Source organism: Hyperolius riggenbachi, chromosome 4, assembly GCF_040937935.1.
Source record: "Hyperolius riggenbachi isolate aHypRig1 chromosome 4, aHypRig1.pri, whole genome shotgun sequence".
Classification (NCBI taxonomy): Eukaryota; Metazoa; Chordata; class Amphibia; order Anura; family Hyperoliidae; genus Hyperolius; species Hyperolius riggenbachi.
Genome location: NC_090649.1, coordinates 174,411,741 through 174,425,642, shown reverse-complemented (window position 1 = coordinate 174,425,642; position 13,902 = coordinate 174,411,741). Strand labels below are relative to the sequence as shown.

Sequence of the window (13,902 nt, the reverse complement as noted above, 5' to 3'; positions counted from 1 at the left end):
GGCATAAAAAGAACTGTTTTCAGAAGTCTACATGCCAAGTATATCTTCATTATATAGAGTCAATACCTTGTGCAGCTGTGTGCAGTTAAGGATGACAAGGCGAGACCCGTAAATAGACACATCAGCCTGGAGAATGCTCTGCCTTATATGAAATGACACCATTGCTGTCTGAAATAATAGATACTGCTAGTTCTTGACACAGGTAAAGGTTATGCTCTATGGGACTTGCAGGCTTATTTAGAAAGGCAAAGACCAGGGAGTGATAAGCTATAGCAAGCAACCAGAATCCATTTCTTAAGGGTCCTTTCACACTATTGCATTGTGTCATAACAATATCATCACATTGCAACTAGAGATGTCGCGAACCTCCGATTTTCGGTTCGCGAACCGGGTTCGCGAACTTCCGCAGAAGGTTCGGTTCGCGGAAAAATTCGCGAACCGCAATAGACTTCAATGGGGAGGCGAACTTTGAAAAATAGAAAAAATTATGCTGGCCACAAAAGTGATGGAAAAGATGTTTCAAGGGGTCTAACACCTGGAGGGGGGCATGGCGGAGTGGGATACATGCCAAAAGTCCCGTTGAAAAATCTGGATGTGACGCAAAGCAGCGTTTTAAGGGCAGAAATCACATTGAATGCTAAATTGCAGGCCTAACGTGCTTTCAAACATCTTGCATGTGTATACATCAAACAGGGAGTGTAATTAGAGTACTGCTTCACACTGACACACCAAACTCACTGTGTAACGCACGGCAAACAGCTGTTTGTGTAGTGACGGCCATGCTGGACTACTGCGCAACATGGCGTGATTGCTCTTCCTCACTCAGTGATGTCAGGTAATGTGTGACTTCCTTCTCAACTTTCCATGGCATTGTTAAAAAGCTTACGTTTTGTTTTTAATTTACATTTTCTACTTGCTGTGTACTTGTTCAGTACCGCTACAATGAGAATCCTGTGGAGGCGGGCAAGTCTGCCATTGTGACCCTGGGTAATGGCCGGGGAATGAGAGGTTTGAATCCGGTGTGGAGCCTGAGCAACGGCTACCACTACACATCCAAGGAGGGCAGCGGGCAGGCATGCACGCCCGCCCCGAGGTAGTGACCAAAAATAACAATACAGGAGGAGGACTTTCGAGGCCCTGCTGTGTATTTGAAATGAATGTACTTTAAATCCTTTAACGAGAACCAGTTATGGCGGGCAAAGATGACACCACATTCCTTTCACGAGAATCATATGGAGGCGGGCAAGTCTGTCATTTGTGACCTCGGGTAATGGCCAGGGAATGAGGGATGGAATCCGGTGTGGAGCCTGAGAAACGGCTACCACTACACATCCAAGGAGGGCAGCAGGTAGGCATGCACGCCCGCCCCGAGGTAGTGACCAAAAATAACAATACAGGAGGCGGACTTTCGAGGCCCTGCTGTGTATTTGAAATGAATGTACTTTAAATCCTTTAACGAGAACCAGTTATGGCGGGCAAAGATGACACCACATTCCTTTCACGAGAATCATATGGAGGCGGGCAAGTCTGTCATTTGTGACCCCGGGTAATGGCCGGGGAATGAGGGATGGAATCCGGTGTGGAGCCTGAGAAACGGCTTCCACTACACATCCAAGGAGGGCAGCAGGTAGGCATGCACGCCCGCCCTGAGGTAGTGACCAAAAATAACAATACAGGAGGCGGACTTTCGAGGCCCTGCTGTGTATTTGAAATGAATTAACTTTAAATCCTTTAACGGGAATCCGTTATGGAGGGCAAGTCTGCCATTGTCACCGCGGGGAATGAAGGTTGGATTGCGGCCCGAAGTGGGAGCCTGCTGAGACCCATGCTGTAGCTGCCCTGACCGTGCTTTGCAGACCAGGCATCTGTGGTCAGATGGACCCTTGAGCCAGCGGAAGACAAACCAAGTCGAAAGCATTTGCCAAGAATGTTTTACGGAGGGCAAGTTTTTTTGCCCTTTTTTTAAATTTTTTGAAAATGATAGATGGTTGTATTTTTAAATTGTTTGAAAGTTTAGATGGTTGTATTTTTAAATTGTTTGAAAGTTTAGATGGTTGTATTTTTAAATTGTTTGAAAGTTTAGATGGTTGTATTTTTAAATTGTTTAAAAGTGTATCCATTTTTCCTCCCTCCAGCCACGAACAATACCATGGGAACGTGGAGCAGCAGAAGCCCCCTGTGACGGCTGCCACGGTTGTTCTCCGCTGCTTGTCTTTTGAGGGGTGCTTCTTTTCCTCAGGTGTTCTTGCCATAGCTGTTTGTGCCTTCTCTCCAGGTGCCTTCGTAAAGCACTTGTCCCTACGTGACAGTTGGCCTTTCCACGGCTCAATTTTTGCTGGCAGAGACAACAGATGGCTTTGCTCCGATCTGAGACACACACGTGAAAAAATTTCCAAACCGCTGAGCCCCCCTGGGCTGATGGCGCTACGGTGGCATCAGCAGCTGACATTGAAGGGCATGTTGGCTGTCTGGCCATAGCTGGCGATACATGGCACCGGACACTGCCCCCAGCTGATTCTGAGGACGAGCTCCCTCTTGTATTGCGTTCCGGAGTTGGAGCCTGATCAACGTCTACCACCACACATCCAGGCAAGGAGGGAAGCAGGCAGGCATGCACGCCCGCCCCGAGGTAGTGACCAAAAATAACAATACAGGACTCAGGAGGACCTTTTGCGGCCCTAATTGAAATGAACTAACTTTAAATCCTTTAACGGGAATTCGTTATGGAGGGCAAGTCTGCCATTGTCACCGCGGGGAATGAAGGTTGGATTCCGGCCCGAAGTGGGAGCCTGCTGAGACCCATGCTGTAGCTGCCCTGACCGTGCTTTGCCGACCAGGCATCTGTGGTCAGATGGACCCTTGAGCCAGCGGAAGACAAACCAAGTCGAAAGCATTTGCCAAGAATGTTTTACAGAGAGCAAGTTTTTTTGCCCTTTTTTAAATTTTTTGAAAATGATAGATGGTTGTATTTTTAAATTGTTTGAAAGTTTAGATGGTTGTATTTTTAAATTGTTTGAAAGTGTATCCATTCAAGTGCAAGTTATGCACTGACTGCCAGGTATAATGTGCAGTCACAGATGCAGTGAAAGGTATGCAGTGACTGCAAACAGCCGTTTCGCTAGCCCTGTTTTAGGGGGGCACGTGCCCTCAATCTTTCCTGGGGTGCCACGGATCTCCCGGCCGCCGCTGCCCCCTCTGTCAGCGGCTCCCTCCAGCCGCCGCCGCCGCGTCTCAGACCTCAGGATCAGGCGGCGAGCCGGCGACCAATCGTGCGGGCGCTAGGACCCAGCGCCCGCACTGATATGCGGAAGTGACATCACTTCCGCATATCGAGCGGGTGCGTCCAGCGCCCGCTCGTACATCTGGTCGGGTCGCCGCTGATCCTGAGGTCTGCTGAGAGGTAGGGGGGGGGAGCGGCGGCGGCTAGAGAGGGGGCCTCCCTGTCACTCACTCACTCACTAAAGGGGCTCCCTGGCACTCACTCACTCCCTAAAGGGGCTACCTGTCACTCACTCACTCACTAAAGGGGCTCCCTGGCACTCACTCACTCCCTAAAGGGGCTCCCTGTCACTCACTCACTCCCTAAAGGGGCTCCCTGTCACTCACTCACTCCCTAAAGGGGCTCCCTGGCACTCACTCACTCCCTAAAGGGGCTCCCTGGCACTCACTCACTCCCTAAAGGGGCTCCCTGTCACTCACTCACTCCCTAAAGGGGCTCCCTGTCACTCACTCACTCCCTAAAGGGGCTCCCTGTCACTCACTCACTCCCTAAAGGGGCTCCCCTGGCACTCACTCACTCCCTAAAGGGGCTCCCCTGGCACTCACTCACTCCCTAAAGGGGCTCCCCTGGCACTCACTCACTCCCTAAAGGGGCTCCCCTGGCACTCACTCACTCCCTAAAGGGGCTCCCCTGGCACGCACCCACTCCCTAAAGGGGCTCCCTGGCACGCACCCACTCCCTAAAGGGGCTCCCTGGCACGCACCCACTCCCTAAAGGGGCTCCCTGTCACTCACTCACTCCCTAAAGGGGCTCCCTGTCACTCACTCACTCCCTAAAGGGGCTCCCTGGCACTCACTCACTCCCTAAAGGGGCTCCCCTGGCACTCACTCACTCCCTAAAGGGGCTCCCCTGGCACTCACTCACTCCCTAAAGGGGCTCCCCTGGCACTCACTCACTCCCTAAAGGGGCTCCCCTGGCACGCACCCACTCCCTAAAGGGGCTCCCTGGCACGCACCCACTCCCTAAAGGGGCTCCCTGGCACGCACTCACTAAAGGGGCTCCCTGGCACGCACTCACTCACTAAAGGGGCTCCCTGGCACGCACTCACTCACTAAAGGGGCTCCCTGGCACGCACTCACTCACTAAAGGGGCTCCCTGGCACTCACTCACTCCCTAAAGGGCCTCCCTGTCACTCACTCACTCCCTAAAGGGCCTCCCTGGCACTCACTCACTCCCTAAAGGGGCTCCCTGTCACTCACTCACTGCCTAAAGGGGCTCCCTGTCACTCACTCACTGCCTAAAGGGGCTCCCTGTCACTCACTCACTGCCTAAAGGGGCTCCCTGTCACTCACTCACTGCCTAAAGGGGCTCCCTGTCACTCACTCACTGCCTAAAGGGGCTTCCTGTCACTCACTCACTGCCTAAAGGGGCTTCCTGTCACTCACTCACTGCCTAAAGGGGCTCCCTGGCACTCACTCACTGCCTAAAGGGGCTTCCTGGCACTCACTCACTGCCTAAAGGGGCTTCCTGGCACTCACTCACTGCCTAAAGGGGCTTCCTGGCACTCACTCACTGCCTAAAGGGGCTCCCTGGCACTCACTCACTACCTAAAGGTGCTCCCTGTCACTCACTATCGGGGTCCCTGTCACTCACTACCTAACTGGAGGCGCCTGTCACTCACTAGCTAACCTGGGGGTCCCTGTCACTCACTACCTAACTTGGGGGGGCTACCATATTAAGGGGGCATTCTGCCTATTTATGTGAAATGCTGTCTATTTATGTGCCTCATGACTGCTGAATGTGTCTTGTTGGGAGCCTTATGATTTGTTGGGGGCCTCATGATTGCTGAATTTGTCTTGTTGGGGGCCTCATGATTTGTTGGGGGCCTCATGATTGCTGAATTTGTCTTGTTGGGGGCCTCATGATTGCTGAATTTGTCTTGTTGGGGGCCTCATGATTTGTTGGAGGCCTCATGATTGCTGAATTTGTCTTGTTGGGGGCCTCCTGATTTGTTGGGGGCCTCATGATTGCTGAATATGTCTTGTTGGGGGTCACATGATTGCTAACTGCGAGACTATGGGAAAAGCTGAATCCTTATCATATGAGACAATAGCATTAAACCTACTTTTTTAGCGTTTTAAAACAGAAAATAAAACTGGGAGGTTCTAAAAAATTGAATACATTTTTCAGGAGTAGGATGGATGAAATTGTTTATCTTCACAGTTTATTTTCAACTTGGATTTTCCATAATGTTCATGTATGAGTTAAAACGTTTGTACAGTATTTAGTTTAAATTGCTGTTGCCACTTTGCGATGGATACCGGTAAGTGACTTTTGGGTTGCAGTTTGGGCACTCGGCCTCCAAAAGGTTCGCCACCACTGTCCTAATCTGATGTCCCACCATTGCTAGGTTCATGTAAATTTGTCTCCACCCGTTACCACACCTATATTCTGGTCCATGGCCCACCCATTTTTTGGTGCGGCGCGATAAGCACGCCACACAACGTGATCGTCATATTTTTGGCACGCTAGCTGCAGTGTGCTGAATTCTGCTGCCTACAGTATGTACAGTATACGCTGTTCTCTAGTGCTTGCACTGTGTGCTGATTTACCTCCAGTGTGTACAGTGTAAGGTGTTACTCTGTGCCTTTATTGATTGTAAACCAGCTGTATTGTATGCTGATCCCTGCTACTTTCAGTATGTACAGTATTAGCTGTAAAGCCTGGTACACACATACAATTTTGATTAGCCAATTTTAGCTCTGTTCATAAAATTCATTGTCTGTTGGCCCACTTACTGCACGGGGGTGGGAAATTGGGGGTCAGTGATTGACCAATCAAAATTGTATGTGCGTATACATCTTTGATCTATGCCTATACTGATTGTAAATGATCGAAATAAAGGACAGGGGGCTCCGTCCAATATTTCGATGGGCAGGCCCGTTATCCGTAGCTTACACCGCTGCTAAGTTCATGTACATTTGGCCCCACCCATGGCCACGCCCACTCACCGCATGGCCACGCCCATTTTTTGCCTGTACCTCCCCTCCTGGTGCCCACAGGTGCCACTGATCTCCAGGGACCCTAGAAACGCCCCTGGTGACGGCCGTGCTGGACTGGTGCGCACCGTGACGAGAGTGCAGGTGATGGTGGCTTTTCAGCCCATATGCTTGCCCGGCTGATGTAGCTGAATGACAGAACAGTGACTTTCCAGCTGATCAAATTTGGTCTGACCACAATGAAGCAACGACCTTAATATCTTTTGTGTGCCACCCCCACCCGAGACACTCAAATAGCCGGCGGTCATTGCTTCATTGTGATGCGCAAGCCCCTTCACCGCGGCAAGGTAATGATCACGAAGGGGGATGGGCACATGTACACGCACCAGAAAAATTAGTGTAGCGGCCGCTGCTAGCAGCGGCCTTAAAAATTCAGGAATCCGCCTAGAGTCCTGGACCCTGTTGGTAGTGGCGGAGAAGGCAGTCAAGCGACCTGCAGGCAGAGATGCTGTGTGTGGGGAGTGGACTGACTTAGTCTTCGGTCGTGCAGTAGCCCTCCGTGATCCATTCCTCATTCATTTTGATAAAGGTCAGGTACTGAACACTGTCGTGACTTAGGCGACTTCTCTTCTCAGTAACTATGCCTCCAGCTGCACTGAAGGTCCTTTCTGACAGGACGCTTGCGGCAGGGCAAGAGAGAAGTTGTATGGCAAATTGGGACAGCTCTGGCCACAGGTCAAGCCTGCGCAACCAGTAGTCCAAGGGTTCATCGTCGCTTTTCGCAGAGTCTACATCCACACTCAAGGCCAGGTAGTCGGCTACCTGCCGGTCCAGGCGTTGGTGGAGGGTGGATCCGGAAGGACTATGGCGAGGAGTTGGACTAAAGAACGTCCGCATGTCCGACATCACCCTGAGATTGCTGGAGCGTCCTGTTCTTGCCTGCGTGGACTTGGGAGGAGGAGGGTTACTGCCAGTGGTACCTTGATTGCGTTGTGCAGCCACATCACCCTTAAACGCATTGTAAAGCATCATCGACAGCTTGTTCTGCAAGTGCTGCATCCTTTCCGCCTTTTGTTGAGTTGGTAAGAGGTCCGCCACTTTGTGCCTGTACCGAGGGTCTAGTAGCGTGGCCACCCAGTACAGGTCATTCGTCTTGAGTTTTTTGATACGGGGGTCCCTCAACAGGCTGGACAACATGAAAGAGGACATCTGCACAAAGCTGGATGCAGAGGTACTCTCCATCTCCTCTTGCTCTTCCTCAGTGACGGGACGCAACTCCTCTTCCTCCCCCCAGCCACGAACAATACCACGGGAACGTGGAGCAGCAGAAGCCCCCTGTGATGGCTGCCGCGGTTGTTCTCCTTCCGCCGCCTCTTCCTCCTCCACAGAAACACCTTCCTCATCATCACCATCATCAGAGTCTGACTCCTCTCCTTCCCCACACGACTCCTCTTCTTCCTCCTCCCCCCTCTGTGCTGCCGCCGGTGTTGTGGAAACATCGGGTTCGTGTGTAAATGGCTCCAATGAATCCCGCTTCCCTAACTCTTCTTGTTCACGCTCCTCCACAGCTGTATCCACCACTCTACGCACGGCACGCTCCAGGAAGTAGGCGTAGGGGATCAAGTCGCTGATGGTTCCCTCATCGCGACTCACCAGTTTGGTCACCTCCTCAAAGGGCTCCATGACCCTGCATGCATTTCGCATCAGTGTCCAGTTGTTGGGCCACAACATCCCCATCCTCCCAGATTGTGTCCTTGTACTGTAATGATACAGGTAGTGGGTGACGGCTTTCTCCTGGTCTAGCAGGCGAGAGAACATCAGCAGGGTGGAATTCCAGCGAGTCGGGCTATCGCAAATCAGGCGTCTCACCAGCAAGTTGTTTCTACACTGAATCTCTGCAAAGCGTGCCATGGCCTTGTAAGAGCGCCTGAAATGCCCACACAACTTCCTGGCCTGCTTCAAGACGTCCTCTAAGCCTGGGTACTTGGACACAAATCTTTGCACGACCAGATTAAGCACATGTGCCATGCAGGGTATGTGTGTCAGCTTTCCCAAATTCAATGCAGCAATGAGATTGCTGCCGTTGTCACACACCACGTTGCCGATCTCAAGCTTGTGCGGGGTCAGCCATTGCTCAACCTGTTTGTTAAGAGCAGCCAGGAGAGCTGCTCCAGTGTGACTCTCCGCTTTCAGGCAAGACATGTCTAACACTGCATGACACCGTCGCACCTGGCATGCAGCATAGGCCCTGGGGTGCTGGGGCTGTGTAGCTGGGGAGGAGATGGCGGCACCAGCCAAGGAGGAGGAGGAGGAGGATGACGACAGCGAAGCGGTGATAGCAGGTGGAGAGGAGGTGGCTGGAGGCCTGCCTGCAAGCCGTGGAGGTGTGACAAGTCGGTCCTCTGCGCAGCCACGTACTCCCTGCTTGCTGCCTCCGGTCACCAGGTTGACCCAATGGGCTGTGTATGTAATGTAGTGGCCCTGCCCGTGCTTGGCAGACCAGGCATCCGTGGTCAGGTAGACCCTTGACCCAACGCTGTGTGCCAGAGATGACACCACTTGCCTCTCAACTGCACGGTACAGTTTGGGTATGGCCTTTTGAGAAAAATAATTGCGGCCTGGTATCTTCCACTGCGGTGTACCAATGGCCACAAACTTACGGAAAGCCTCCGACTCCACCAGCTTGTATGGTAATAGCTGGCGAGCTAATAGTTCCGCCACGCCAGCTGTCAGACGCCGGGCAAGAGGGTGACTGGCAGACATTTGCTTCTTCCGCTCAAATACTTCCTTCACGGACAGCTGGGTACTGCTGTGGGCAGAGGAGAAGGAACCGCTCAAGGGAAGAGGCGGTGTGGAGGAGGGTGGCTGTGAAGGTGCAAGGAAGAAAGTGGATGAAGACGATGCACCTGAAGGAGGAAGAGGAGAAGGAGTTTGGCTTGTCTTTTGAGGAGTGCTGCTTTTACTCAGGTGTTCTTGCCATAGCTGTTTGTGCCTTTTCTCCAGGTGCCTTCGTAAGGCACTTGTCCCTACGTGAGAGTTGGCCTTTCCACGGCTCAATTTTTGCTGGCAGAGACAACAGATGGCTTTGCTCCGATCTGAGACACACACGTGAAAAAATTTCCAAACCGCTGAGCCCCCCTGGGGTGATGGCGCTACGGTGGCATCAGCAGCAGCTGACGTTGAAGGGCATGTGTGCTCCCTGGCCATAGCTGGCGATACATGGCACCGGACACTGCCCCCAGCTGTTTCTGAGGACGAGCTCCCTCTGCTTCTATCATGGAGTCGTCTCCTCCTACTCCTCTCTGACTCCTCCTCTGAACTGTCCCCCTGGTCATCTCCTCTACCGGGAACATATGTGGTATCCGTATAATCGTCATCATAATCCTCCTGGCCAGCTGCGCTTTCCTCAGACACCTCCTCAAGTGCACCAACTTCAGGTGGTCCACCATCATCCCCATCCACACACGTTACGTCCATACTATCGCCACCTAACTCAGACGTATGAGGTGGTGTACCTGCGCCTTCTTGTTGTTGTTGCAGTAGTGGCTGGGAATCAGTGATTTCACCACCACCACCAAATAACTCCTGCGAAGTGTCAAATGCAGCGGATGTGGTGCTTGTTGTAGCGCTGGTGGCTGCGGGAGATGAGGTGTTCTGTGTTAAATACTCAATCACCTCCTCACGATTTTGGAAAGTGATGACACGTGCCTTCTTCTGAGCACTGTATTTTGGGGCAGGTCCGCATGAAATCACAGCAACACCACCTCGCACAGCCACAGACCTGCCGGTGCCTGGTGGCCTTCCTCTGGGTCTGCCTCTACCTCTTCCTCTACCTGGTTTGTCCATTTTGTCCATCTCGGGGGTATGCTAGCTATATGCAGTGAGGTGGGTTCTCACTCAACACAACAGGTAGTTAGATGCAGTGAGGTGGCCAGGTGGGTTCACACTCAACACAACAGGTAGTTAGATGCAGTGAGCTGGGTTCACTCAACAGTAAAGGTACTTAAGATGCAGTGAGGTGGGTTCTCACTCAGCACAACAGGTAGTTAGATGCAGTGAGGTGGCCAGGTGGGTTCACACTCAACACAACAGGTAGTTATATGCAGTGAGCTGGGTTCACTCAACAGTAAAAGTACTTAAGATGCAGTGAGGTGGGTTCTCACTCAACACAACAGGTAGTTAGATGCAGTGAGGTGGCCAGGTGGGTTCACACTCAACACAACAGGTAATTAGATGCAGTGAGCTGGGTTCACTCAACAGTAAAGGTACTTAAGATGCAGTGAGGTGGGTTCTCACTCAACACAACAGGTAGTTAGATGCAGTGAGGTGGCCAGGTGGGTTCACACTCAACACAACAGGTAGTTAGATGCAGTGAGCTGGGTTCACTCAACAGTAAAGGTACTTAAGATGCAGTGAGGTGGGTTCTCACTTAACACAACAGGTAGTTAGATGCAGTGAGGTGGCCAGGTGGGTTCACACTCAACACAACAGGTAGTTAGATGCAGTGAGCTGGGTTCACTCAACAGTAAAGGTACTTAAGATGCGGTGAGGTGGGTTCTCACTCAACACAACAGGTAGTTAGATGCAGTGAGGTGGCCAGGTGGGTTCACACTCAACACAACAGGTAATTAGATGCAGTGAGCTGGGTTCACTCAACACAAGGCTAGGTATATGCAGTGATGAGGTGGGTTAAGTAAACACAACAGGTACTGGGTAGTTAGATGCAGTGAGCTGGGTTCACTCAACAGTAAAGGTACTTAAGATGCAGTGAGGTGGGTTCTCACTCAACACAACAGGTAGTTAGATGCAGTGAGGTGGCCAGGTGGGTTCACACTCAACACAACAGGTAGTTAGATGCAGTGAGCTGGGTTCACTCAACAGTAAAGGTACTTAAGATGCAGTGAGGTGGGTTCTCACTTAACACAACAGGTAGTTAGATGCAGTGAGGTGGCCAGGTGGGTTCACACTCAACACAACAGGTAGTTAGATGCAGTGAGCTGGGTTCACTCAACAGTAAAGGTACTTAAGATGCGGTGAGGTGGGTTCTCACTCAACACAACAGGTAGTTAGATGCAGTGAGGTGGCCAGGTGGGTTCACACTCAACACAACAGGTAATTAGATGCAGTGAGCTGGGTTCACTCAACACAAGGCTAGGTATATGCAGTGATGAGGTGGGTTAAGTAAACACAACAGGTACTGGGTAGTTAGATGCAGTGAGCTGGGTTCACTCAACAGTAAAGGTACTTAAGATGCAGTGAGGTGGGTTCTCACTCAACACAACAGGTAGTTAGATGCAGTGAGGTGGCCAGGTGGGTTCACACTCAACACAACAGGTAGTTAGATGCAGTGAGCTGGGTTCACTCAACAGTAAAGGTACTTAAGATGCAGTGAGGTGGGTTCTCACTCAACACAACAGGTAGTTAGATGCAGTGAGGTAGCCAGGTGGGTTCACACTCAACACAACAGGTAGTTAGATGCAGTGAGCTGGGTTCACTCAACAGTAAAGGTACTTAAGATGCAGTGAGGTGGGTTCTCACTCAACACAACAGGTAGTTAGATGCAGTGAGGTGGCCAGGTGGGTTCACACTCAACACAACAGGTAATTAGATGCAGTGAGCTGGGTTCACTCAACAGTAAAGGTACTTAAGATGCAGTGAGGTGGGTTCTCACTCAACACAACAGGTAGTTAGATGCAGTGAGGTGGCCAGGTGGGTTCACACTCAACACAACAGGTAGTTAGATGCAGTGAGCTGGGTTCACTCAACAGTAAAGGTACTTAAGATGCAGTGAGGTGGGTTCTCACTTAACACAACAGGTAGTTAGATGCAGTGAGGTGGCCAGGTGGGTTCACACTCAACACAACAGGTAGTTAGATGCAGTGAGCTGGGTTCACTCAACAGTAAAGGTACTTAAGATGCGGTGAGGTGGGTTCTCACTCAACACAACAGGTAGTTAGATGCAGTGAGGTGGCCAGGTGGGTTCACACTCAACACAACAGGTAATTAGATGCAGTGAGCTGGGTTCACTCAACACAAGGCTAGGTATATGCAGTGATGAGGTGGGTTAAGTAAACACAACAGGTACTGGGTAGTTAGATGCAGTGAGCTGGGTTCACTCAACAGTAAAGGTACTTAAGATGCAGTGAGGTGGGTTCTCACTCAACACAACAGGTAGTTAGATGCAGTGAGGTGGCCAGGTGGGTTCACACTCAACACAACAGGTAGTTAGATGCAGTGAGCTGGGTTCACTCAACAGTAAAGGTACTTAAGATGCAGTGAGGTGGGTTCTCACTTAACACAACAGGTAGTTAGATGCAGTGAGGTGGCCAGGTGGGTTCACACTCAACACAACAGGTAGTTAGATGCAGTGAGCTGGGTTCACTCAACAGTAAAGGTACTTAAGATGCGGTGAGGTGGGTTCTCACTCAACACAACAGGTAGTTAGATGCAGTGAGGTGGCCAGGTGGGTTCACACTCAACACAACAGGTAATTAGATGCAGTGAGCTGGGTTCACTCAACACAAGGCTAGGTATATGCAGTGATGAGGTGGGTCAAGTAAACACAACAGGTACTGGGTAGTTAGATGCAGTGAGCTGGGTTCACTCAACAGTAAAGGTACTTAAGATGCAGTGAGGTGGGTTCTCACTCAACACAACAGGTAGTTAGATGCAGTGAGGTGGCCAGGTGGGTTCACACTCAACACAACAGGTAGTTAGATGCAGTGAGCTGGGTTCACTCAACACAAGGCTAGGTATATGCAGTGATGAGGTGGGTTAAGTAAACACAACAGGTACTGGGTAGTTAGATGCAGTGAGCTGGGTTCACTCAACAGTAAAGGTACTTAAGATGCAGTGAGGTGGGCTCTCACTCAACACAACAGGTAGTTAGATGCAGTGAGGTGGCCAGGTGGGTTCACACTCAACACAACAGGTAGTTAGATGCAGTGAGCTGGGTTCACTCAACAGTAAAGGTACTTAAGATGCAGTGAGGTGGGTTCTCACTCAACACAACAGGTAGTTAGATGCAGTGAGGTAGCCAGGTGGGTTCACACTCAACACAACAGGTAGTTAGATGCAGTGAGCTGGGTTCACTCAACAGTAAAGGTACTTAAGATGCAGTGAGGTGGGTTCTCACTCAACACAACAGGTAGTTAGATGCAGTGAGGTGGCCAGGTGGGTTCACACTCAACACAACAGGTAATTAGATGCAGTGAGCTGGGTTCACTCAACACAAGGCTAGGTATATGCAGTGATGAGGTGGGTTAAGTAAACACAACAGGTACTGGGTAGTTAGATGCAGTGAGCTGGGTTCACTCAACAGTAAAGGTACTTAAGATGCAGTGAGGTGGGTTCTCACTCAACACAACAGGTAGTTAGATGCAGTGAGGTGGCCAGGTGGGTTCACACTCAACACAACAGGTAGTTAGATGCAGTGAGCTGGGTTCACTCAACAGTAAAGGTACTTAAGATGCAGTGAGGTGGGTTCTCACTCAACACAACAGGTAGTTAGATGCAGTGATGTGGCCATGTGGGTTCACACTCAACACAACAGGTAGTTAGATGCAGTGAGCTGGGTTCACTCAACAGTAAAGGTACTTAAGATGCAGTGAGGTGGGTTCTCACTCAACACAACAGGTAGTTAGATGCAGTGAGGTGGCCAGGTGGGTTCACACTCAACACAAC

At 51.0% G+C, this 13,902-nt stretch overlaps 1 protein-coding gene across 1 annotated transcript in view; it reads right to left on the bottom strand.

The window, feature by feature from the left end:
* SAMD7 (sterile alpha motif domain containing 7) overlaps positions 1-13,902 on the bottom strand; it is a 92,725-nt gene that overhangs the window by 55,845 nt on the left and 22,978 nt on the right. The gene's annotated exons all lie outside the window — the stretch shown is intronic.